The sequence below is a fragment of the Microcebus murinus genome, chromosome 14 (assembly GCF_040939455.1).
Source record: "Microcebus murinus isolate Inina chromosome 14, M.murinus_Inina_mat1.0, whole genome shotgun sequence".
NCBI lineage: Eukaryota > Metazoa > Chordata > Mammalia > Primates > Cheirogaleidae > Microcebus > Microcebus murinus.
In genome coordinates, this window is record NC_134117.1 from 3,068,018 (window position 1) to 3,091,193 (window position 23,176).

The 23,176-nt window shown below is 41.7% G+C and overlaps 1 long non-coding RNA gene across 3 annotated transcripts in view; it reads left to right on the top strand.

The window, feature by feature from the left end:
• Positions 1-23,176, top strand: part of LOC105880397 (uncharacterized) — a 254,681-nt gene that overhangs the window by 78,675 nt on the left and 152,830 nt on the right. The window lies entirely within an intron of this gene.

The window sequence follows — 23,176 nt, forward strand, 5'->3', positions numbered from 1 at the left end:
GCAGCGTGAGTGATGATTCTAAGGCTGGAAGGATCTTACTAGGAGAAAGCGCAAGAAGCCAGGGTGCATGAGAGAGGAGAGGGTGGTTTCGGAAGGCACTAGAGAAGAAAGGAGGAGATGGATGATGTCAGATTCTGGGAGGGATTTTATTTTTCAGTTACTGCTATTCCTTGGAAGGGTTTTGTGCAAGGAAATGATGACATCTCATTTGCTCTTATATTTAACATCCTTCTGTTTGCTCGCTGGAGAATGGGGAGGGTCAGGAGTCAGGCAGGGTGTGAGCAGGTGGTTCCAGAGAGTTGACCGTGGGTGCTGAAGCAGGACCCATAGCTCTCGCCATCGGTCAGATCTGAGTGCAGGGAAACAATCAAAAAAGATGGCTTTATTTTCAGCTCGTGAAACTGGATGGATGCTGGTGGGAAACTGGGTTAGAACTACAGAGTTTGGGGGAATGGCAGGAGATCCAAAAGGTCTGTTTTGTACATGTAAAATTTAAGCTGATATCCAAGTAGAGATTGCAAATAAAAGATATGTACATACTGGAAACAAAATTTGGGGGTCATTTGCATATAGGTGGTATTTAAAATCGTGGACATGAACGCCATGGGCCAGGGAGTCTGCAGAGAGAGAGAGAGTGGGATGATGGCCAGCCATGTCACTGTGTGTCCCGTTACAGCTATGGTGAGAATCCAACTGACCAGGACCCAAATACAGCAGCTCTAAGACAATTAAATATTTGGATCTGGAGAGTAAAATAAACGACACCGTGTTGGCTGCACCACATTGGAGCTCAGTGCGGGGAGCCTCGTCTGGGAAGGGACCCCCGCAGGCTGGGTGCGTGTAGAGGACACCGCAGCCTCGCAAAGACGGGCACACCTCGAGTGCAGGGCGCCGTGCTGGGGTCAGGAGCTTGTCCTGCGGAGGCGAGGCGGTTGGAGGGAGGGGCGTCTGGTTCTCCTCGGACACTTGATGTGAGCTCTGGTCTCTGAGTCTGTAAGCTGTGGGGGAAAGCCTCGGAAAGCACTTTTTTTACTTCAGTATAAAGAAGAATTTCTCCCTCTTCTTCCCGTGGTAACCTGCTAACATTTATTAGGCGCTGTGATCCAGCCTCTCCCTAGGTGTGTCCCGCGCTCCGGCCCTCCTAATCCAATTATTAGCCTTATTGCTAGAACGGGTCGCTTCACAAACTATTAAGTACCTCATTATCAGGATTAGACTCCATGGATTTTTTTTTTTTTTCTTCAGGATATGATTTTTTTTTCTAACGTAAAAATAAAGATTCTGAAGTCAAACATGTTTGGAAAATGATGATTTAAATACCTCAAATGTTTCAGTACTGCAGAGCTTCTCAAAACCTCCCATATCTTACCAGGCATTGTCTCTAAGAAGAAAAGAGAGTATGTTTTCCCAGATTATGTGGCTTTTTTCCCCCCAAGCATTTCATGGAATTGTCATTCTAAGGAAAACACAATGGGAACTATTGTTGTTTTGCCTTATGATAGCTTTGTTAACATCAGCCAAAATTTTATTTCTGAAGCGTGCCTTTTCCTCTGTTTTCGGAGGAATTATTTTGAATTTAAGACAGAATGTTAAGACTTCAGTGATAAGGGGGTTGTTTTACAACTACGTGTGACCCTAGGAATTTTCAAATATAAGCCTATCGTTGTATGCCAAACGTTTAGAATTCGTAAGGTAACTGCAGATTTATACATTAGAATCTAACCCTGGGCACTGTTTAGCGGCTGCACAGATGTGAGTCAAATGTCTCTTCTACTCTGTGGTAGGTAGAAGGACAAATTCTTCAGGAAATGCCCACTTGATGTAACTCACTTTTCGCTGTAGTGGTATTTTTGTTGCTTGTGCAGAAAGCAGAAACCCTGTTTGCTGAGGATCTGAGCAAATGCTGTATGTCTTTCTTTCTTCCTGTTGAAGCCAGCAGCATGACATCTAGTTGGTGATCACAAGTCCCTGCTGCTGGGGAAAGAGAGGGAAAGTTAACAAAGACAGATTACGTAAGGGCATGCAGACACATTTTTCAACTTTTTTTTCCTGCTCCAATTTCTCCTTTGCCATTGCATTAATTAGAAATTTAGGTAAATGACACAAGTGCCCCAATTTTTTATATCTGCCAGGAGAACAATTAGGCCATTAGAAGTAACAAATGGTCTGGACTCATGCTGCCTGTTGCAAATTTTCAAGCTACATTATTTCTGACAAGAAAAAAACAAATAATAGTTGTTTCGGCCAATTTTTACCATGAGCAGTGTCAGCGTTAGCAGATGCAGCCGAGCCCGGCTTTCTCTCGTTGTCATGCCTCATTACAGTGTGCTGACTCCGGTGGGCTCCCGCTCCTTTAGGTAAACAGTTATTTATATGAACTGCGACATTTTTCTTTGGTGACAATTTCTAATTGTTCAGGCAACCAAGGGTGATATATTAAACACTCGGAAAAAGGCTTCACCTGTGAAACAAATTACTTTAAATTAACTATCCTTTCAAAAGAAAGGCAAAATTTCAAGATGGACAAATTAGACCCTCCTCGTGCACATATGGTAAGTGTTTCAAACATGTCCCCACTGGTCCCCACTCCAGAGAACAATTCTTCATGATGGAGTGGAAGACTTCCTGGCTCATTTGGGGGGCCTTTCGATGCCAGCATTTGCCTGCATTGTGCTCAGAAGGGATCTTGCAGGGCTGAATGCCCATACAGTTCCCCCAGCATTTGTGGCTTCACTAACTCCGTAGCCTTTGCTTTTGGAGTTTAACTCTTTCCAAGGCATGTGTTGATACAGGGCTGTCTCTGCAAAGTCTCCGATCCTTTGCTTCCCTTTACACATGATTTCTGGAAGCTTGAATGGTTACAGAATTCCTGTTAAAGCCCATCAATTAGCCACATCCCTGTGTCTTCCGTGCTGTGCTGGGTCGATTGGTGTCCCCAGCCCTGATCAAGGGCAAGACTGGATGAGGTCACATTAATTATCAGCACCTAATGTTTGCCCAGCTTAGGGTACTGCACTAGGTGCATTCAGAGTAGCCTATTAAAAATCAAGGTCAAATCCCTAATGTACTGGGTTGAACAGTGTCCCCCAAAATTCATGTCCCTCCTGGAACCTAAGAATGTGGCCTTATTTGGAAATAAGTTCTGGGCAGATGTGATTAGTTAAAATGAGGTCATAATGGAGTCGGGTGGACCCTTAATCCAGTATGACTGGTGTCCCTACAAGAGGAGAAGACACAGAGAGACACAGGGGGAAACACCACTCAAAGACAAAGGCAGAGATTGGAGCAATGAGTCTACAAGCCAAGGGACACCAAGGATTGCCACAATTACCGGAAGCCAGGAGAGTGGCAGGGACCTTATTCTCCCTCTGAGCTTCTAGAAGGAACCAACATTGCCAACACTATCTCAGACTTCTGGCCTGCCCAACTATGAGAAAGGACATTCTTGTGGCTTGAGGGCCCCGTTTGTGTGAGTTTGTTATCATGAGCCCTAATGAACGAATGTGCCCACTTAAAACAAACTTAAATAGGGAGGGGATGCCATTCCCTTCCCCTTCACACCCTCAACACCCAGCAGTGTGGAGGTGAGGCAGAGAGAGAAGGCTGAGGAATCCAGACGGCAGATCTTACGGTGGGCAAGGAAGGGCCACGGAGGAGCAGGAACAAGCAGCTCCAGGATTCCTGAGAGGACCCAGAGATGGCACTTTAGATGGGAGAGTGGGTGGGGCTGGGGGTGTGCTGGGACACAGCTAAGAGGACTGCAGTGGAACCCTACACCTGCATAGTCATGCCGTGAGCCTTGGGGTGCAGGTCACTAAATTTTCAGTCATTTGGGCATGTCCCAGGCAGAAGATCACAGCTTCCCGTGGATTTTCCATCCCTTCAAATCCATCTTTGCCTACATATTCTGTCACTCTTTAACATCTTTCTGTTTAGCATCATTTGAATGAATTTTTAGAAGAAGTTCTGTCTAGAGCAAACATTTAAAACATACAAAACCGGAATATACATTTAATGTAGTTGGGGCATTCAATGAAAACTTAATTGCTGCCACTGTTTACAATAAACACAAGCAGATAGAGTGATATGTAAAATCGGTAGGACTTTCAATGCCTGTTCCTGCTCCTTGTTTACATTGAGTGTGTGAAACCCCAACCTGGCAGCTACCCGCCTGTGTCCCGTGTCATGGATGAAAGTACCAGGAGACCTGTCCCGAGTGTGGAACAGCTTGTTTCTGCTGCTGTCACTGGTGACTAAAGCATAGAACATGCTGGATCTTCACTTACTTCCCCTAGAGTTGAAAAGCCTTCTCTGTACTTGGGTAGCTTCCCATTTAACCTCTTAAGCAAAACAGCTCGGACCCTTCCTGTGTCCAGGTGAGACTGTTAGTACCTCTGCCCACCTCATAACTTGACCTAAGAAATAAGGGCCTTTCTATGCTGATCTTGCAGAGTCTTTATTTGAGGGAGTTATTTAGATTTATCTGACATAAAAACCAGTAGCCTATCATGGAGCTGGAGGACTTAGGTGATGAAGAATTAAGCTTCCACTCCCCTGTCCCCCACGAAGATGCCACATTGCCTGGGGCGAGCCGTCTGGGCTGGCTCAGCCTAGGGACCCACCTCTCCTGACAGTGGGGTTTGCGTCACAGCCACATGGAGAGATGCAGTCTTTCTAAACTCCTACCCATGAACAGCTGTGGGATTCTGCCGCATTTGCTCTCATGCTTTGAGAATATCAGGGTGGACATGTGGGTCTGCACCGGGTCATCGAAAGATGGGGTGGGGAGGGTCGTCTTAGGGTCTGAACTTCCTCCTAGGAATTGCTGTCCAATTGCTCAGACAGAAACGGGTTCTGCTGAAACAGCCACTGGGACAGTTGGATTGTGACTTCAGATTTCTGTTCATTTTTTAAGGTAGGATTATAGCTAAGGCAATATATACCTTTTCTTCTGGTTTGCTGGAATCAGGTTGCTTGGGTGAAATTTATCATACGCTTACCTGAAACTCCTGCCCATGGCCCAGAACTTTTCCTTCTATGGCTACTAAGTTTAGGGGCCAGCCCTTAGCAGAACATAGGTTTTTTGTTTCTTTCTAGGGCCTTGGTCTCTTTTTCTAGACACTATGGTATTTTTTGGAAAAAGCTATGAGTGCCTTGTTATATTTGTGTTGATGATACATTTTCTGATCAGCACATAGTTATCACTTTAGAGGCCTAGTGTATATTTTCCACCTAAGTATTTTATCAAGATACTTTCCAAAGCCTGTTTAATGACATATATGAAGTTTCACATGCTGCTTTTCATGCAGGCGATACAAATCTCTGTCTTTATGAACATCAGTAACTAACATGTGCTGTCTCTGATCGAGACATTTTTAGAGAGTTGATTCTCACCGTTGACTATGCCATCAGGACAGGCCATTTGATTGCCCCCGGCCTTCATGTCTGAACTACTTCCAGAGTCCAGTAGAATTCATGGAATATTAGATCCCAAAAGGGGTAAACTTTAAATATGAACATAACACATGCCCAGGAGCCAGGATTGACTCGATTTTATAGGGAAGCTTTCCCACCTTTTGGAAGGTCACCCTGAGAAGCTCTGATGTGAACTTTCTAGGGAGAAGCTGCTTAAGGGAAGTGCAGTGGGGAAGGAACCAGCCACACCCAGGCATCTGGAGACCCTGCCACAGAGCTTCGGTCCAGCCATTTGTGGACAAATGACAGCTGGGTGGCTCAGCCCCTTGGTGCCATCCAGTCTCTTAGGAAGATGGGGTGTAACTGTGCTGGAACTTTCCCATGTCAGCGACAGACAGCTGGGTCCATGGCTGCCTTGCTTCCCCATGCTCGGTGCTAGCTTGTCTCCTGCATGTGGGTGTTGTTGTCTGTCCTGCCTCTAGCCTGCGGGCCTGCTGGAGGGAAGACGCAGCCAGTTGTAGTCTGGAGGTGTGATTGGAGCCTTGGCATTCATTGTTTGCCACCCCCCCATCCATCCATTTGTAAGTGGTTTTTGAGTGCTTGCTCAAAAGCTCCAGAGTGCACCACAGTTCCAGGGTACACCAAAATGACAAATGTAGAACATTATATTAACAATGGCTGGATACTTTCCAGGCAGCCCTCGTATATGCCAGGGGAACTTGATCAGCAAATCACAAGATAGAAGATAATAATAGAAAAATAACACATAAAGGTAGCATAATATAGGTGGCAGGAGTAAGACCAAATAAATCTATTGTTTAAAAAAATAGGAATGGGATAACTTACTATGCTAAAATGGCAAAGATTTCAGATTATGTGAAAATAAATAATCCAATTATGTATTAAACTGCATGGTGGGTAAAAATATACTAGGCTATGGCATACCAAAATGAATCAAGTTAGGCAATAAAATGAAAAACTCAATAAATGGAATAAAAGTATATATTTTTGTTGACATCCATTATAACCACCAGTGAATTTTGTAACAGGTTGATAGTATGAAGCTATTTTAGTCTCAGAGGTGGCTGAGGCTCCAGGAAGAGGTGCCAGCCCCACTTTCCAGAGTGAGCAGTCAGCTCACCTGTGCAGGAATTGCAAACAGGGAGGAAGAGGAGGAGGAGGAGCAGAGGCAGGAGGAGACAGGAAAGACCGAGAGACTTGGGGTACCAGCCGTGGAACTCCTCCCCTTCCCTCTTCCCTCACTGGAGCCCTGGGAGGGTGCAGGTGGCAGCCCATGAGGACAGGGGAAGAGCCTGCAGAGCAGGAAGAAGGAGATCCTGACTCCAGTCTACATCTGTGGCAGGTGTGAGCTAGGGGAAGGATTGGCTTTAATGTTAAATGAAGCTAGGAGGGTTAAAATATTACACTGGACAAATGAGACCTGAACTGAGACGTGACCAGGGGATTAGGTCTTACCTAAGAAATGTCCTAGCACTTGGCCTAGATTTAGTCTAGGTTACAGGGAGGCAGCAGTCTTGGAGGGATGGGTGCAGGTGGAGACAAAGGACAATTGTCCCTCAATTTCTCCTGGTGAACTTCTGGTTCAATTTAATGGATATAACTTGTAGTAGCACAAAATATTAAATGCCAATGCTGACATGTGAAAACACATAAAGGAAATTCTTGTTAGACATTCATGAACAACAAAAATATATTTTAGTGGGGAAGTTTGATATTTTTCTTGTTAGCATGAAGTAAAAAATATATTAATACTACATAGGAAATTTCAATAATATAATTAGTATATACAATATTAATAATGTGATTAATATATTGTAAACTTTATACCCCCTAGAGAATATACATTAGTTTTAAATATCCACAGAATATTTAAAAAATGTACCACATATTCCAGAATAAACCATCAGATTATTACCCTAAAAGGAATATTTTATCCTAGACACACTCTCTCATGACAATGCAGAGAAATAAAAGCAGTTTAAAAACTATAACAACAAAACAACTATGTAGAAATTAAAAATCTTTCCCCAGGTATGGAAAAGATAGGTCAATAAAATGGGCAAATAAGAAATAAGTTTCAGTTATAGTTATTGAAATAAATAACGTGTGATTGGTACATGAGAAGCCTCATGAAGTGTGGCCACAACTGTATGAACATGCAAACTTACAGCCGTTAATGTTTTTAATATTAATAACAATTAAGAAAAACATCATTCTACTCAAGAAGACAAAAAGGAGCATCAATTGACTTGAGAATAGAAAGAGAAAGGGACTGATAAGAATAAAATCTCCTGTTACAATATTGCAAAAACATTAACCATTATAATTGTAGTAAAATTGAGTGCTGATTCTTTGAGAAAAACAAAGAAAAAAGCTTATCTTCCAGTTAGTATGAACTAAATAAAAGGGGAAAAAAGTCACTGTCCAAACGCACCATGTTGGGTTGAGGGAACATTAATAATATGCACAGCTAGATGCAGAGACAATAAAACGTGCAAGTGAGAAGAGCCTGAATGGACTCTGACTGCGTGACACTAAAAACCGAACAAAACCTAAACATTTGTACTACCATAATATGCAGAAATAATAAAAAATAAATTTAAAAAACTATAGAAAAACAAAAGAAAGAAATAGAAAGTCTCCATTTTTCTTCAATTTCCATATTTTTAACAACTTTTGTTCCTATTGATAACTCTAAATCAATCAATAAAAGCTTCAATCAAAAAAATTCAAATTCTATTAATAAAACTAAGCAATTTGCCCTCTATCACTCTAAAATGTAGCAGTCACCAATGGTTTCAAATGTGATTTCCACTTTCCTCCACCTTTCAAGCTGCAATGAATCCCTACTCAGTACAAACTATTCCTGAGCGCAGAAAAGGAGAAAATCTCTTCGATGCATGTGATAGAAGGTCCTTGACGTCAAAGATTGATAAAGATGTACAAAGAAACCCACAAATCAATTTTACCTGTGACAATAGATGTGAAAATCTTACATATATAATTAACGCACTGAAAGGGACAGGGTTTTCAAAGATAGTGATTGACACTGACATTTTCCGAGCATGTGCTTATGTAAGTTCTTTGTATCCCTGAGTCCCATTTAGTTCTGAAGTGTCCTATGGCTTGAGGAAGTCAAAGGAGTTGCTCATCGTCACATATCCAGGACACAGTAGAGATATGAACCCAGGGTTTTCTGACTTCAGATTCCAAACTTGAGAATGATGCACTGGGACTTAACAATTTTCACAGCAGCAAGAGTGAATCCTCATGGCAACGTCTGTTGGTACCTATCACACTTGTAGCACGGGGGAGTGGGGGGGAAAACACTTGCAGATGTCTTGTTTGATGCAGAAGAGTTATTTGATGACATTTAACATTTGTCCTTGATAATAATAACAAGGAGAAAGGGGATGTTTCTTTAACGTGGAAACGATGTTTGTGTGAGGCCATCGCTGTCCGCCTTCCGGGTTTCCCCAGTATCCTGTCCCCTGCGGTCAGGAACAACGCAAGACGGAACACTGTGACAGCCATTTTAAAGGGCTATTTTGTACGTGTTAGTGAGTTTTTAAAAATGTAAAAAATATGACGCAGAAGTACTGGAATGGAGGAGATAAAATTTGCATTGTTTGTAGTTGATGTAACTCTATTTGTGAAACTTAAGGGATTCAGCTGAAAGCATATTAGAACTACTAAAGCAGCGTTAGCTAATTTTTAAACAATTTTAACTAAGATTTAATAAATTTTAAGTAACAGTAAACTAATGTACAGAAAATAGTGAATTTTTATTTGATATAAAGCAACTGAAAACATAGCAGCAAAAAGATTTTATTTATGATAGCAATGGAAATAAAAATATATCTGAAAAAACCTACAAAATGTCTTGGAAAAGTATTAAAAAATATAAAACTTTGCCAAGGGACAGGAAAAAGACTTAAATGAATGTGAAGAATAATGTTCCCATATGAGAAGATTTAGTGGTGCAGATGTCAACTTTCGCCTAATTCATCTACAAATTCAATGAATATCCAATTCTAGTCCCAGTGGGATTTGGGGTGGAACTTAACAAAATGTTGTTAAAGTTCATCTGGAAAAATAAATGGCTGAGAGGAGCCAAGGAAATTTTGAAAAATAAGAATAATGAGGGAGGACTTGACCTACGAGATATTAAAATACTAGAGTGATTAAAACAATGTGCTCTTGGTGCAGGGATAAATGAATCAATAGAACAGAAAAGAAATTTCAGAAAGAGACATAAATAATTCAGTATATAATAAAGATGGCATTTTAAGGTAGTAAGAAAGGATGGATTATTCAGTAAATACTTTGGGGCAACTTGTTAAGCATTTGGAAAAAGAAAAGTTAGATCTCTACCTTGCAATTAGACCAAAATTAAGTACCAGAAAGATGAATATTTTAACCATAGGTCTAGATCTACCTTAGCACTAGAAAATATCTATGTACAAGTTTATCTAATGTTTCTGTTACAAAAGCTTTTTTAAATGTAGCATCATATCTAGAAACTAAGAAAGAAAAGTAGATGGATTTGAATTTATAAAAATGTACTTCCAAGTTAAAAAATTAGAATGCAAACAGTAAATAATGACAACATTCTTGCAACTTATAGTTGAAGTGCTAATATCTCTACTATGTAAAGAATTCTTCAAATCACCAAGGAAACTGGAAATCCCTGTTGTTAGGAATTTATCCCTATACTCACAAAGGCCTCTCTCTCTGTCTTCCCCCTACACACACACACACACACACACACACACACACACACACACATCATCATCATCATCATCATCATCATCGTCATCATCATCATCATCCTGGTACTATAAAAATGACAAAACCAAAATAAAGACAATCAATGGGTCCAGCATGGGGGATGTTTAAAAGTTATGGCACACCTATATGATGAGATACTATGCATTTGGGAAAAAAGATATAGTTTGTAGTTATATGAGGAAATCACTAATCTGTGTTATTGAATACAAAAGCATGGTGAAGAGCCCTGTGTGTGAGTGTGTGTGTGTGTGTGTGATAGAGCTTTCATGGTCAGAACGAAAGCATTCTGTTTTAAGTGACTATTGGGAAACAGGAACTGGGGTTGGTTTGGGGATTAAAAAGGAGGCATACTACTGAATTTTATATTACACAGATAGTTTTTAAAAGAAATGTCAACAGATATTATTGGGATGAGATTATGAACAAGTTTAGTTTTTTTCTTTATGATTCTCTGTAGTTAAAAAAATAGCAACAGGGCCGGGCGCTGTGGCTCACGCCTGTAATCCTAGCTCTTGGGAGGCCGAGGCGGGCGGATTGCTCAAGGTCAGGAGTTCAAAACCAGCCTGAGCGAGACCCCGTCTCTACTATAAATAGAAAGAAATTAATTGGCCAACTGATATATATATAAAAAATTAGCCGGGCATGGTGGCGCATGCCTGTAGTCCCAGCTACTCGGGAGGCTGAGGCAGTAGGATCACTCGAGCCCAGGAGTTTAAGGTTGCTGTGAGCTAGGCTGACGCCACGGCACTCACTCTAGCCTGGGCAACAAAGCGAGACTCTGTCTCAAAAAAAAAAAAAAAAAAAAAAATAGCAACAGACATAAATATTAGATAAAACATGTAAGTATAGAAAGAAAAATATGCATAATATTTAAAGGGTAATTAAATAAAAGAGAAGAAATATATTTAATAAATGGCCAATAAGCATAAAATATCTAAAGTGGACTAGTAATAACATGCAAATTAAATTATTGTTTTACTTATAAAATAGCATATATAAAATTTTACTTTTATAGAAACATTTTAATGATGATATCTAATGTTGGGATAGTGTAGGAAGTGGGCACAGCTGTAGAGACATAGCCTGTCTAGTTGAAGATTTCATGGTATTTTAGATTCTACTTATAGCTTTATCCTATGGAAATAATTATAGATTTTTTTAAAGACTTGGGTTCAGAGATTTGTATTGCAGCATCTCTGATGACTGAAAAAAAACTGTAAACAGTGGTATATTCATGGTACACCCATACCATGAAATTCTAGGCAACCATTCAAAATTGTTGTGGGAAAATGTTAGGGAAACTATAATAATATACTTAGTGTAAAATGCAGGCAATAAAACAGTCTGAGTGGCTTGATCCAAAAATTAATTTTAAAATTGTGAACTCTCATGGAAAAAGATTGAAAGGAAATGCACTAAAATGGTAAAATGAATGTTTCTAAACCATGGGATTATGAGTGAAGTTTTCTCCTATTTGCTTTTCCTTAAATACCTGCAATATAGATTCCAGAATGAGTTCCAGAAAATGGGGCATCTCATTAATTCTTTAATGTAGCAAAAATTAATCAAGTATCTACTCTGTCCTGTGCATGACGTAGCCCCTTCAGCCTGGGAATTCACAGTCTAGTGAAGAGAGACACACCTGGGAGGGACCAAGAGGCAGAAACGTAACTCCTGAGGTCTGCGGTAGACAGGAGAAGAACACAGCTGGCTTGGCTTGGACAGACAGGTAGGACAGGGAGCAAGACCTGAGCTCATTTTGTTCCTGAGCAAGCTTAGAAAGAACTTCTCAGGCATCTCCTAAAGCTTTCGAAGGTTTTCTAATTCTGTGGCCTGCAAACACCTGCAGTTTCTCTTCTTCTACACATAGGCTCACAAGTCCTTTCTGGAGGTACATGTTAGTTTTCCAGGGGAGATCACCTCACCCTAACTTCAGCCTTAGGAGCAAGATGCACCTGTCTTAGGGCAAGCTGTCAACGATGAGGTTCACACTTCTACGCTCGTCACACATCTCCTGGGTTAGGCTGCTAAAAAGATCAGAGACTAGATCAGAGAGAACCCCATGTGATGATAATAATGAGATACAGCCATTTGCCATACTGCTGGTAATAATTTTATTATTTCCAGATTTCTCTGAAAGGTAGCTAAGGTCTGGCCGGTTCTATAGAAAATCTTTAGGAAAGAGAGGAGGCGAACATCGCAGCTCTTTAGTGTGGTGCTGGGCATGTGGCAGATGCTCAAAAAACAGCCCTTGACTGTTGACTGGAGGCACTCAACCCTTGGCCTTGGCCTTGCACCCTGTGGCCTGCCTTTGCCTGTCAGGCACCCCACCCACAGCCATGGTGGACTTCTCACACTCCACAGGGACCCAGGACCCTTTCAGGAGCCTTGAAAGATTTCCCCAGCTCCTTTGTAAAATCCAGCTTTCCCTTTAAGACCTACCTTAGAATGTCGGTTGCCTTTAGGGCAAACTGCTTTCCTCCTGTTGTCCTGGTGGAGTTGGCCACTCTCTCACCCCACTGTGGTCAGTTTTCTGTTTCCATGACAGATCATCGCCCACCGTGCTTGGTCATTCGACACTTAGTGGTTGCTGCAAGCATCCAAGCGCTTCCTCTCTTGTTCTGAGCTGTTTCAGGCTTTGCATTTCTTCATGCCCCTCTGCCAAATTCACCTTCCATATGTAAGCACAGTTACCTAGCAAGGGGCCGTGTCCTGAGAACATGCTACTTCTCCAAACACACACATGCACGCGTGCAAGTGCACACACACACATATAATGTGTGTGGGTTTTGATCATTTCATAACTTTAGAGTTCTTAAAACAAACATTCCAGGAAAAGGTTTGATGTGAGACCCTGAGGAGACAGGTTCCAAGGAGCAGTAGTCCTGCAGCATTTTCTCATCAACCTTCTCCTGCAGAGCCAAACCCAAGGAGAGATCTTGCAGCTCAGCTAGGGTCAGCATGGTGCCCCCTTGGGAAAGCAGGTGCACTTGGCTATAATATATTCACCCGGAAACCTAGGATGGTAACAGCACAACCTCACTGAGTTGGTTTTAGCAAGGTGCTTGGAGAACTGAGCTCCTGCACCTTGGGGCTGGTCAGCTTCACCATCTAGCCTTCTCCAGCTGAATAATTGAAACCTGTGTTAGTTTTTATTTTGTTGTTAATGCATGCCTTATGCTAAATCCGTATTGCATACTTAATCTTGTTAAGAAATATCCACAAAATATTTATTACTGGGAAACTGATTTCATAGGTAATTGCATCCTACTTTTTAAAAAAATTTTATTTTATGTCTTTTTGTGAAATAATTAAAAACATCATTTTAGTTTTTGATCTTTTGGGGATTAAAACTATATTTAATCATGCAATGTTTTTTTTTATTATTTTTGTTCTTGTGTTATAGCAAATGTGCAGTGGTTTTTATCTCCTCTTTGTACTTGCAATAACATATTATTTGACCATGAATCACTTTAATGGATTGAAACATAAGCATGTGAATTGAAAAATAGATACATTAGTCAAATCAATAAATAAATATGAAAATATATTTCTACGATGAAAAACCATCTTGGCTACTGTGTCCTCCAACTTGGACAGAGAGAGCTGAAATATATGGCCGTAAAATATAGCTTGCCATGTCAACTAGCCAGTGCCTGCAGCCTAAAAGGAATTTTGAGCACTGGGTAAGTAGTATTTCATCAACAAAATCATAAAATAAAGACATTAAAATGAAGGGATGATGGAGTGCTGCAGGACGTTTGTAAAATCACCCTTCAGTCTGAGGCTGGAGTAGTTTAGTATTAGACATTGCATACTTTTCATATAAATTTGCTTACAAATAGCATGCCTTAACAAGCAGTATTACCAGGCTGCCCCTGTAGCAAATATATTTCTACTATTGTTGCTAAACAAACTCTACTTGCACTCTACGGTATAGCTAGGGTAGAAATAAATAATTCATCTGTGGTCTAAAAAAGTACAACTATTACCATCTTCACCCAGAGCATTTGTCTTTGTTAATTAATGACTTAACATAGCTCCTTTTAGCTATTCAAAAGCCAGCTACCCAATTTTTATATACTTCTCCTCATGTGCTGTCTTTATTGGATGAAATCCCCTATTAGTCATAATCAATGTTCAATCTCTAATTTCATAAGATAATAAAATGGGCTGCATGGATTATTAGTAGTTACATTGTGTAACTTATCAGTTATTTGTCAGATGAATGTCGGAATATAATTAACATGCATTATTTTAACGAATACAACTGAGAAATAAGGATTTTAAGTGACTTGCCTTTCTTAGAAAGTAGGCACAAAATACAGTAAGGAAATCTGTATTTGCATTTATTTACATATCAGTGTAATTTTTTTCTGAAGCACATTGCATTAGTTAATCTCTTTCAATTGTAAATTGCTATAATTTGTTGTTTGATTATATTTTACACATATTAATAAGATCAGGCAACATTAATTAAAATTTGTAGGTTCTGTTGGATGGAGAAACTTATAGAACAGATGTGAAATTAGGTAGGAAAATTTTAGATTTAGGGTTGCATGAACACCCTAAAGTTCCCGTGAATCATGCCCCACTTCCAGTCTTCCCTCCATATGCCATCTCCAATCGCTTGGCACAGGTACCACCTTGGAGGTAAGAGTGCTTCCTCAGACTCCCCAAAAGCCACCTCTGGAGCCCCCTGTGTCCTGGTGAGACAGTTTGTGACAGAGCACAATTGTCCTGCTGAACCCAACCCACAGGGTGTGAATATCGCAGATGAACCTTTTAGAACAAAGCAGTGTTACTGTGCTGCTCTTGGTTCCTCCAAACTGGAAAACAGGCAACTCCCCCAACTGAGATTTTTAATTTATAATATATCGTTTATCTTTCCATGTCCCACAAGGATTGTGATGTGACCTGTCCCAGGAGTTGGCCTCTTGAAAGCAAAAGTTAGGGTTCATAACTTGCATTGTGCTCCAGCTGTCCAGCCTGGAGTCTGTGCTAGGGAAGGTGCCCCTCCCTCTCTTGGGCTGTCGGGGCAACGGGAAGGAAGGATGCCCTCCATGGAGGAGGTGAGCCTCAGGGGCTCTGAGACAGGATCTGGGCAGGAAATCCCTGGGCACCTGCCTGGAGCATTAGTTGCCATCCCTGCTGAGCTTCACCTTCTGGTCTCTGGAATCGAGTAGGAAGCCACCCGAGAACCATAGGTTGTCTGGACACACACATTTCAGCAATTGGAGTGAGTGGCAGAGCCTCTGTCACGAGAGGCAGGAAGGCTTTTCCCTCCCTCTCTTCCCCCAAATCCATTCCCTGCTCCAGCAGAGGCAGCAACCCCCAATGTGCTGACCAGCCATCCGGCCACCAGTGCAGGACAAGATGGGCATTGGCGGTCATCTTACTGCCCCAGATTCAATGGTGCCAGTTTCAATGTGCACTTTTTTATGAAACATTTTATTCAGGGCAACTGGTGTGACACTGTGTCTCTCTTCTCCCTCCCTCCCTCCCTCCCTCCCTCCCTCCCTCCCTCCCTCCCTCCCTCCCTCCCTCCCTCCCTCCCTCCTTCCCTCCCTCCCTCCCTCCTTCCCTCCCTTCTTCCCTTCCTTCCTTCCCTCCTTTCTTTCTTCCCCAGATATATTCCCTGGTCCATTCTCTGTCCAGTTGTTCCTGGTTATGTTGTAGCCCACCCACATGCAGGTTGCAGAGATGGGTGAATAAAAGTCAGAAATAATTCAAGGTAATTGTGGTGAAAGCTTTGTAGAACATCTGCAAATGGATTGCGTTTGTGGCGTATACCAGCATATGATTTTGGAATCAATAGCTCAAACTTCTTTTTCTTTTCAATTGATTTTTTTATGGGGGGGGGTAATAGAGAAACCCATCTGAATAAGAATTATTTTTGAATCACAGATATGTTAGCACTATTTAAGTGCCAATGGGGAATACTGTATGCACATAAACATTTAAAATAATGCCAGTAAAAATTATAGTGACTCATTGTATAGACCACCCTGTACAACCATAGTCTGATTTCTAGCACAGAGCTATTTTTGGATCAGCATCATGCTTTTCTTTAATATATCAACCTCAACATATTGTTGTCATTAAAGTTACCAATAAATGTGATTTGATTTTTAAATGCAGTAAATTGTTTATTGTACAGATGCTGTGTTCTTCTTTGGAGGAAATCTTAGGGTCATTTCTTATACAAAGCACCTTCCACTTGCAGAAAAGCCAGACTTACAGCTTCAGCTGTATTTCTTGTGTCTGTGTCCTCATTCCCTGAGTGTGAAAACTTTATTGCTCATTATCTACTGGGCTGTGATGAAGTGACAGATGATTTATTGGGAGCCAAAAACTGTGTTTCAACGGTGAACATTTTTATCCTGTTGTATTGCAGAGCTGCCAGCCCCTGTAGCTGCCGAGGCAGCAAATAAAGAAAACTGGATGCTGGAGGGGCCGGCACGCTCCTCATAAAGGTCCACATTTCAGATCACACTCTGTTCCTAATTTGATTCAATTCCCTTTTGTTGCTTAAAAATTCAATTTGTTTAATTGAGCTGTTTGACAGTAAAATCTGAATTCCATGCATTTTAACCATTCATATTAAATTTCCCTCCGTATAGTGCTTTTATTAATGTGCTTTATAGGCAGAGGCTTAATTTAAATTTGGTGACCTCACAAGCTTATAAAAAGATCTGAATTCTTGTTTTTTCTCAAAGCTAAATTAAAATGAATAACCAATGGTACAGTTGTGATTTCTTCACTGAGTTTAATGAGTGAAGGACAGGAACCAAGGGGTGTGGGAGTATGGAGTGTGAAGGTGTGGGTGTGTGTGCGTGTACTTTTAGTGTATTTTCATATTTTAATAGATGACATAATATAGGGGCAGAAGTGAGAGTCTAAATGACCTGACTTTAACAGTTAAAAAAGCAAGTCTCTATCTTCCATTAAAATAGTAGGCAAGACATTGTATAATGGAATATACAATGTCTGCTTTTTACAGGGTTACACATTTATTGACATTTAAATAGCTGAACATCTTTTCCTTTAGGATTAATAAGGTACACAGAAACCAACATACGATTTTTTAGGTTTACTAAACTTTAATCTGTAAAATTTAATAGCAATATCCGAGTCATTATGTGTGTGTAGAATGCCGTGTGACTTTACAAACACTTTTAAGCAATGAATTATGTTCCAAGAATGGGTTGGCTGTGTATCATTATGTCCAGGTAAATGCCAGAATGATGACATAATTGGTAGTTGGGAGTAAAATACAACCCCTGTAAAATGTTACTAAGGTAAATGTGGAAGGATTGTAATTCATTATACATAAACATGACTTCTAGGTATTTATCATTTTATGAAATATAGACTAACTTGATCTCGACAGGCATTGTTTCTCTCTTGCCTTTGTTAGTTCATTCAGCAATGTAACCATGTCCTGGTTTCAAAATTGCTAATTCCTTTTTATTCAACCATCTTCCAGGGTACCCCAGTGAATTTCAAGTCTCTTTCCATGCGCGAGAGACTAAGTATTCTGTAAATGCTAAATCCTAAAAACTGGCCTTAATAAGAACGATAGTCCACCAATTTCAGACAATGATAAATTTATGACTTTGGATTAAAGGTCAGATGGCTATTTCAGACATTAAAACAGCCCAATTTCATAATACCCAGCACCTTAAGGAAAGACATTTTTGCACACTGGTGCCTGCTAGTTCCTGCTAAAGACATATAGTAATAGTTTGGAAGTCAAGGAGCCCATTTCCTACCTGTACAGTGTGCTTTCCCTTAGCCCTAGGCGACTGTTTAACTTTTAACCCTCTTGTTCACACAGCGTACATGCATAAAAGTACAATGTACCACATAAGGAAGCAGGTCTTGCAACATTTGTTTTATGCTGTTTGCTGTAAGACACATTACTCATGTTTCCAGACATTTCCGGCTGTCCCAAAGTAAGGAGTCATTTTCTCTAAATGGCCGCTTTGGCTTTAAATTTGTTCGGTTTCAGGTCATCTTGGCCCCTCCAACATCAACAGGGCATCTACCTAAGAGAAGGAGTCTGGCATAAAATTGCCTTTGAAAAGGCTTTTGTTTGGCCATTCTTTTGGGGGTGGTGTTTGATGTTATGGAATTTCATCAAGCCTCTACCCCGTGTACCAGCCACTCTGCTGCCCTGTCTGGGAGGCACCGCTCATAACCAGGGGGCAGCTAAGCTCCCTCCGGACATGTGTGAGCCGCCGCCTGTGACGGAGGGTCCTCACTTCACTTGGGCTTCCTCTCTTCTGCTCTCAGGCCCGGCAACACCCCGAGCAGTGGTGGGCGGCACAGGGCAGACCCGTGGTCCACTGGCCGATTAATGGTAGCAGAGGCTATATCATGGAATTTTCTGGAACTAGGGCTGTCTCCACTCTCAGGGTCCATCATCCCAAGCTTGGGGTTAACAGCAGTGGGGAAAGTGGGACGGACGAGAAATTCCACAGAATCCGAGCGCAGGGGCCGCTCCTCCAGGCCGTGGGTGAGCTGCTCCCAGAGGATGATCGTCCTGGAGGCCTTCTGTGATCCACAGAAACATTAAGAAATTAGTAACTTGTCTGACCTCATTCGCTCCTGTGGACCCTGCATTCATTTTATTTTTTTATTTCCCTCCCTTGGATTTTTCTCAAAAGGCCATCCCAATCCACATAGTGATAAAGAATGAGATTCAATGCGTGAGGTTTTCGCCATGAATGTTCCCTGAGTTGATGAAGGTACTTTTCTTTCCATTCTATCCAGAATCTAGCCAGTTGGAAACTGAGAAACTCAGAAGAAAAGACACCATGTTTTTCTAGAAGGGCACTGTGTTCTTTAATTGAAAGAAAAATAACAAGCACGTCTTTGGGGATATGGGTGAATTGTGCTGTTTAAAGGCAAAGTGAAAGTACCTTTATTCTAGTAATTTTATCAGATAAAATGCAGCATGGAATAGCTCCTTTCTAAGTCTGCTTTGCTCTAAATAGTATGCTTTTGAGGTTCTAATGCATGGGAAAATGAGATTAAAGAAATAAAGATGAAGATTACATAGATGGGTAAAAGAAATGTAAAAGACATTTCCTCAACCTCCTTGTAGCCCTCCCTCTAGAACCTTCATGGTAACAAAAGTCAAAAGAGAATGTTAAGAAGTCAACAGTTAGGAGATTATTTTTGTTCTGAGAAATAGGCGATTAACTGTTACCCTCCTGCCCGTCCACTGATGAATGAACAGGAGAGAAGCCTGGAGCCTTCCACAAACTGGACAATTGAAAGTTGACTCTAGATGTTGTTAATGCCCTCAGTGTGATCATAAACCTCTGGGGACTGCACAGAATTTGTGTTTGTTTCTGCAATTATCCGAATCATTGCTTTTCCGCTTGTTTGTTTTCTATCATTCCCTTCCTCTGACCCATCTAGAAATAAGTTTAGGGTTACAGCTGTGTTTTTTATTTTTGGTAGCTCTCCAGAATATTAGCTGAAGTGTTCCTCGTGGAGTGCAAAAGTAGTGGAGTGCCCTGACTTCTGCTCCATATAACTTAAAGTCTATGTTGAGATAAAGTGGTCAGAAAAGGATAACGGGGTTAATGGTAAAGCCAGTGTTGAAATTTAGTATAATTTCTGAATTGTCAATTTCCGTTTATTTGGACAAGGCAGGGTGTGGGGCGCCTGAATGATTAATGGTGTTAGGTGACTCCGCTCCCCTTTCTGACTCCAGGCATTGCACATGCTGTTTCTCTTGCGACGGAATGCCCATCGCACCTGCCTGTGGAATCCGAATTATTTTAAAGTCCAAAGTAAAAGTTACTGTCTCTATAATCTTTTCAGGCTATTAAAATCAGATTTAGTCATGCCCTGCTCTGGGCTTTCCACAGTAGTTTCTCCGTACTATTGCAAATTGCTCTCTGCCATTTGACTTTTTCTCTAGTCAGTCTGGTAGGCTATAAACTCTGTATTCTGGGGCACAAGCTTTGAAATTGGGCTGACCTGAATTTGAATTCAGGTGCCATCACATGCGGGCTGTATCACATGGGTGTCATTGAGTATCTGTGAGCTTGCTTAGCCGTTCCTCATTTATCAAAGAGCATCAGTACTAACATCTGCAGAATAATGCCACACCTGCCTCCTACAGTCCTGCAGTGGACTGTAAGCTCGGCGAGGGCAGGAGACAGGTGTGTGCATTCATTCCTGTGTCTGCAGCATCTGGCACAGTGCCTGGCATATAAAAGCTAAATATTTGATGGGCTAATGAATTAATTAACTTGTGAGATTTATGTAAGCAGTGACACAGGTAATTGACACCAGGTGCTTGGCATGTGGCAGGCTCTCACTATATGCTCACCCTCATGACTCAACTGAACGTGGCTGTTGCTCTGACTTGGGAGAGTTTTTGGAGCCTAGAGATTAAGTTTCGTTCTTATGTGGAGGCTAGAGATTAAGTGTTCTCAGCTAGACCTTTCCATGTGGCAAGTGCCTCAAGCCATTGAATATAATTTCATAATCATTGCAGCTGAAACAAACATGATGCAGAAAACAAAACCAATGAGCTCTCTTCCTTGTAGGGGCTCATGGCTATCTGTGTCTAAACTGTTATATCGTAAGCCCAGCAGCCGCTCAACGTGTATATTCTATTGTAAACGTAGACTAGTAGCTTACATTTATTGAGCATTTAGTATATGATAAGCCCTGTTCATATTTCACTGACTTTGTAACTTATTTTATTTTATACTTACAACAACCCTGTGAGGAAGTTGGTTATTCGTGATAGACAGGAAAGCAAAGCCCAGAGTGAGCCTGTGATTTTTCTCAAGGTCACACAGCTGGGAAGGGTGGAGCTGGGTTGGAAGCACAGGTGGTGTGAGAGAGGAGTGAGCAGGAGGGATTTCGCCCTTTTTTTGCCCCAGAACCTGTGGCAAGTGGGACCCCACTGAGATCAGTCTTAATACAGCATCTGTTCGGGAGTATTTGCAAACAGGATCCTTAGCACTGTGGGGTTTAGAGAAGGCCTCATTGCTGTGGTAGTTGGGTACAGTAGGAAAAACCTGGGCTTTTCGTATGCTTGGCTTTATTCATTATTTGCCTATGACCTTGGGCAAGTCACTTCTCTCAGCTACATTTGTCTTATTTTGATAATGGGCCCAACATTATCTACCTAATTGGGTGGTGGAAAAAGTTTGAATGTGATAATGATGACAATTTCTGGCCCAGGTAGGAAGTCAACAAAAATTGGCTTCATTTTTGCCAAGGGGTTATTCCTTAATGGATCCTGTCGTCCCCGGGGAGGTGGTCTGGGCAGGACAGCCCCTAGATGCCCAGCTGCACTGGACTCCACCTTCCTTCATTATTCTAACTTCTCTGGGGGCTTTGCAAGATGCTAAAAATAGAGAAACATCATCCATATGCTTTGTCTCAGGGTAACTTTGCCCTGTGTAGACTTGTGGAGGACACAGTGTGATATCTGGCCCACTTAGGCATCGTGGACAAGCAGGAAAGCCCAATTCCCCAACCCACCAGCCCTCATATCCCTACTGCTTGGGACCGTCTGACTCTATTGAGTGGCCTCAGCCCTGGGGACCGGCCTCTACTCAGGGAAAATTCAGCGTTAACTGCTTGTTGATAACATGCTTGCTACTGCTTTTAGCTTCTCTAGAAAAGTAGTTCTCAGTTTTCTGCATGTAGGAGTCAACCAAAGCTCTGGTTAAATGCAAACTATTGGATCCTTTCCCCATTAAATTCTAAATCTGTAGGTTTGGTGTGAAGGCAGAGGCACCTGGGTTTTTACTGAGCAGATGCAGATGGTCTGAACATCAACCTTTGAGAAATGCTGCTCTAGATATAGGTGGAGTGACCAACTGGTCCCCGTTTGCCCAGGACTTTCCCAGCTGAGCACTGAAAACCCTGTGTCCTGGGAACCCCTCTGTCCCTTTCAAACTGGGATGGACAGTCACCCTAAATACATGTAAATTGATGCTCTCACAGACTCTTAGGTACCATCTATCTGGGATTGGGGACAGGCCTCTAAGTTCTAGTCCCTGCTTGCCTGGATTTCCTAAAATCACCTGGAAACGAATTTCCTAATGCCATACACAGCCCACTGCTGGGGATACAGCAAGGCTGGTCGCTGGACTCCCACAGCTACTTGTTTCCTGGGGTACAGCTGCAGGCAGCTTTGTCCTCCCCAGTTACCCCTTCCTGCCTGCCAGGCTGCACGCGGACTCACGGTGGGCAGGCGCAGCTACCCCGGCACCGGCCCCAGCACAGAGCATGTTGACGTCCTGATGTGGATTCCTCCAGCCCCTCCGCCCTCAGCCATGAAGTTTGCAGTGTGTGGCCAGGTGGGCGGGCGGGACAGCATGACCCTTCCTGCAGAGCAGGAGCTGAGCTTCCTAGGAGCCCTGGTTTTCCAATTTGAGGTATTGCTGAGCCTGTAATATCCCCTCCGTTCATTTGAGTCACTGCTCTGCTAGTATCTAATTCATTACTCACTAAAGCAGTTTGAAATAAGGCACAGTGTGTACTAAAAGGTGCTATATAAAACCAAATTAAATATATTTTAGTACAAGTGCACTCAGACAGTTGTTACCAAGAAAACCTGATAATTAGGACTCTAACTTGGTACGATGGTATAATCTAGCCCAGAAAAGATGCTTATTATAGCCATGCCATCTATTCAGGCATTTATGAAAATGTTTCAATTACATAGAAATATTTTAGGAGTGTAAAAGTTGGCTCCAGAAATCAGTTTGGATTGAAGGTTGGCGTTCAGCAACCTCTGCCTCAATGTAAATTATTTCACAGAGTTTTTTTTTTTTTTTTCCTATTCTTTCTTCTTTCCTCTCTTCTCTCTCTTTTCCTCTCTTATAGTCAGTTTTGCTTTTTCTAATTTAAAGCAAAACAAATTGTGTTCCTGCTTTTAGGGCTCCCTGGGTTAAAAAAA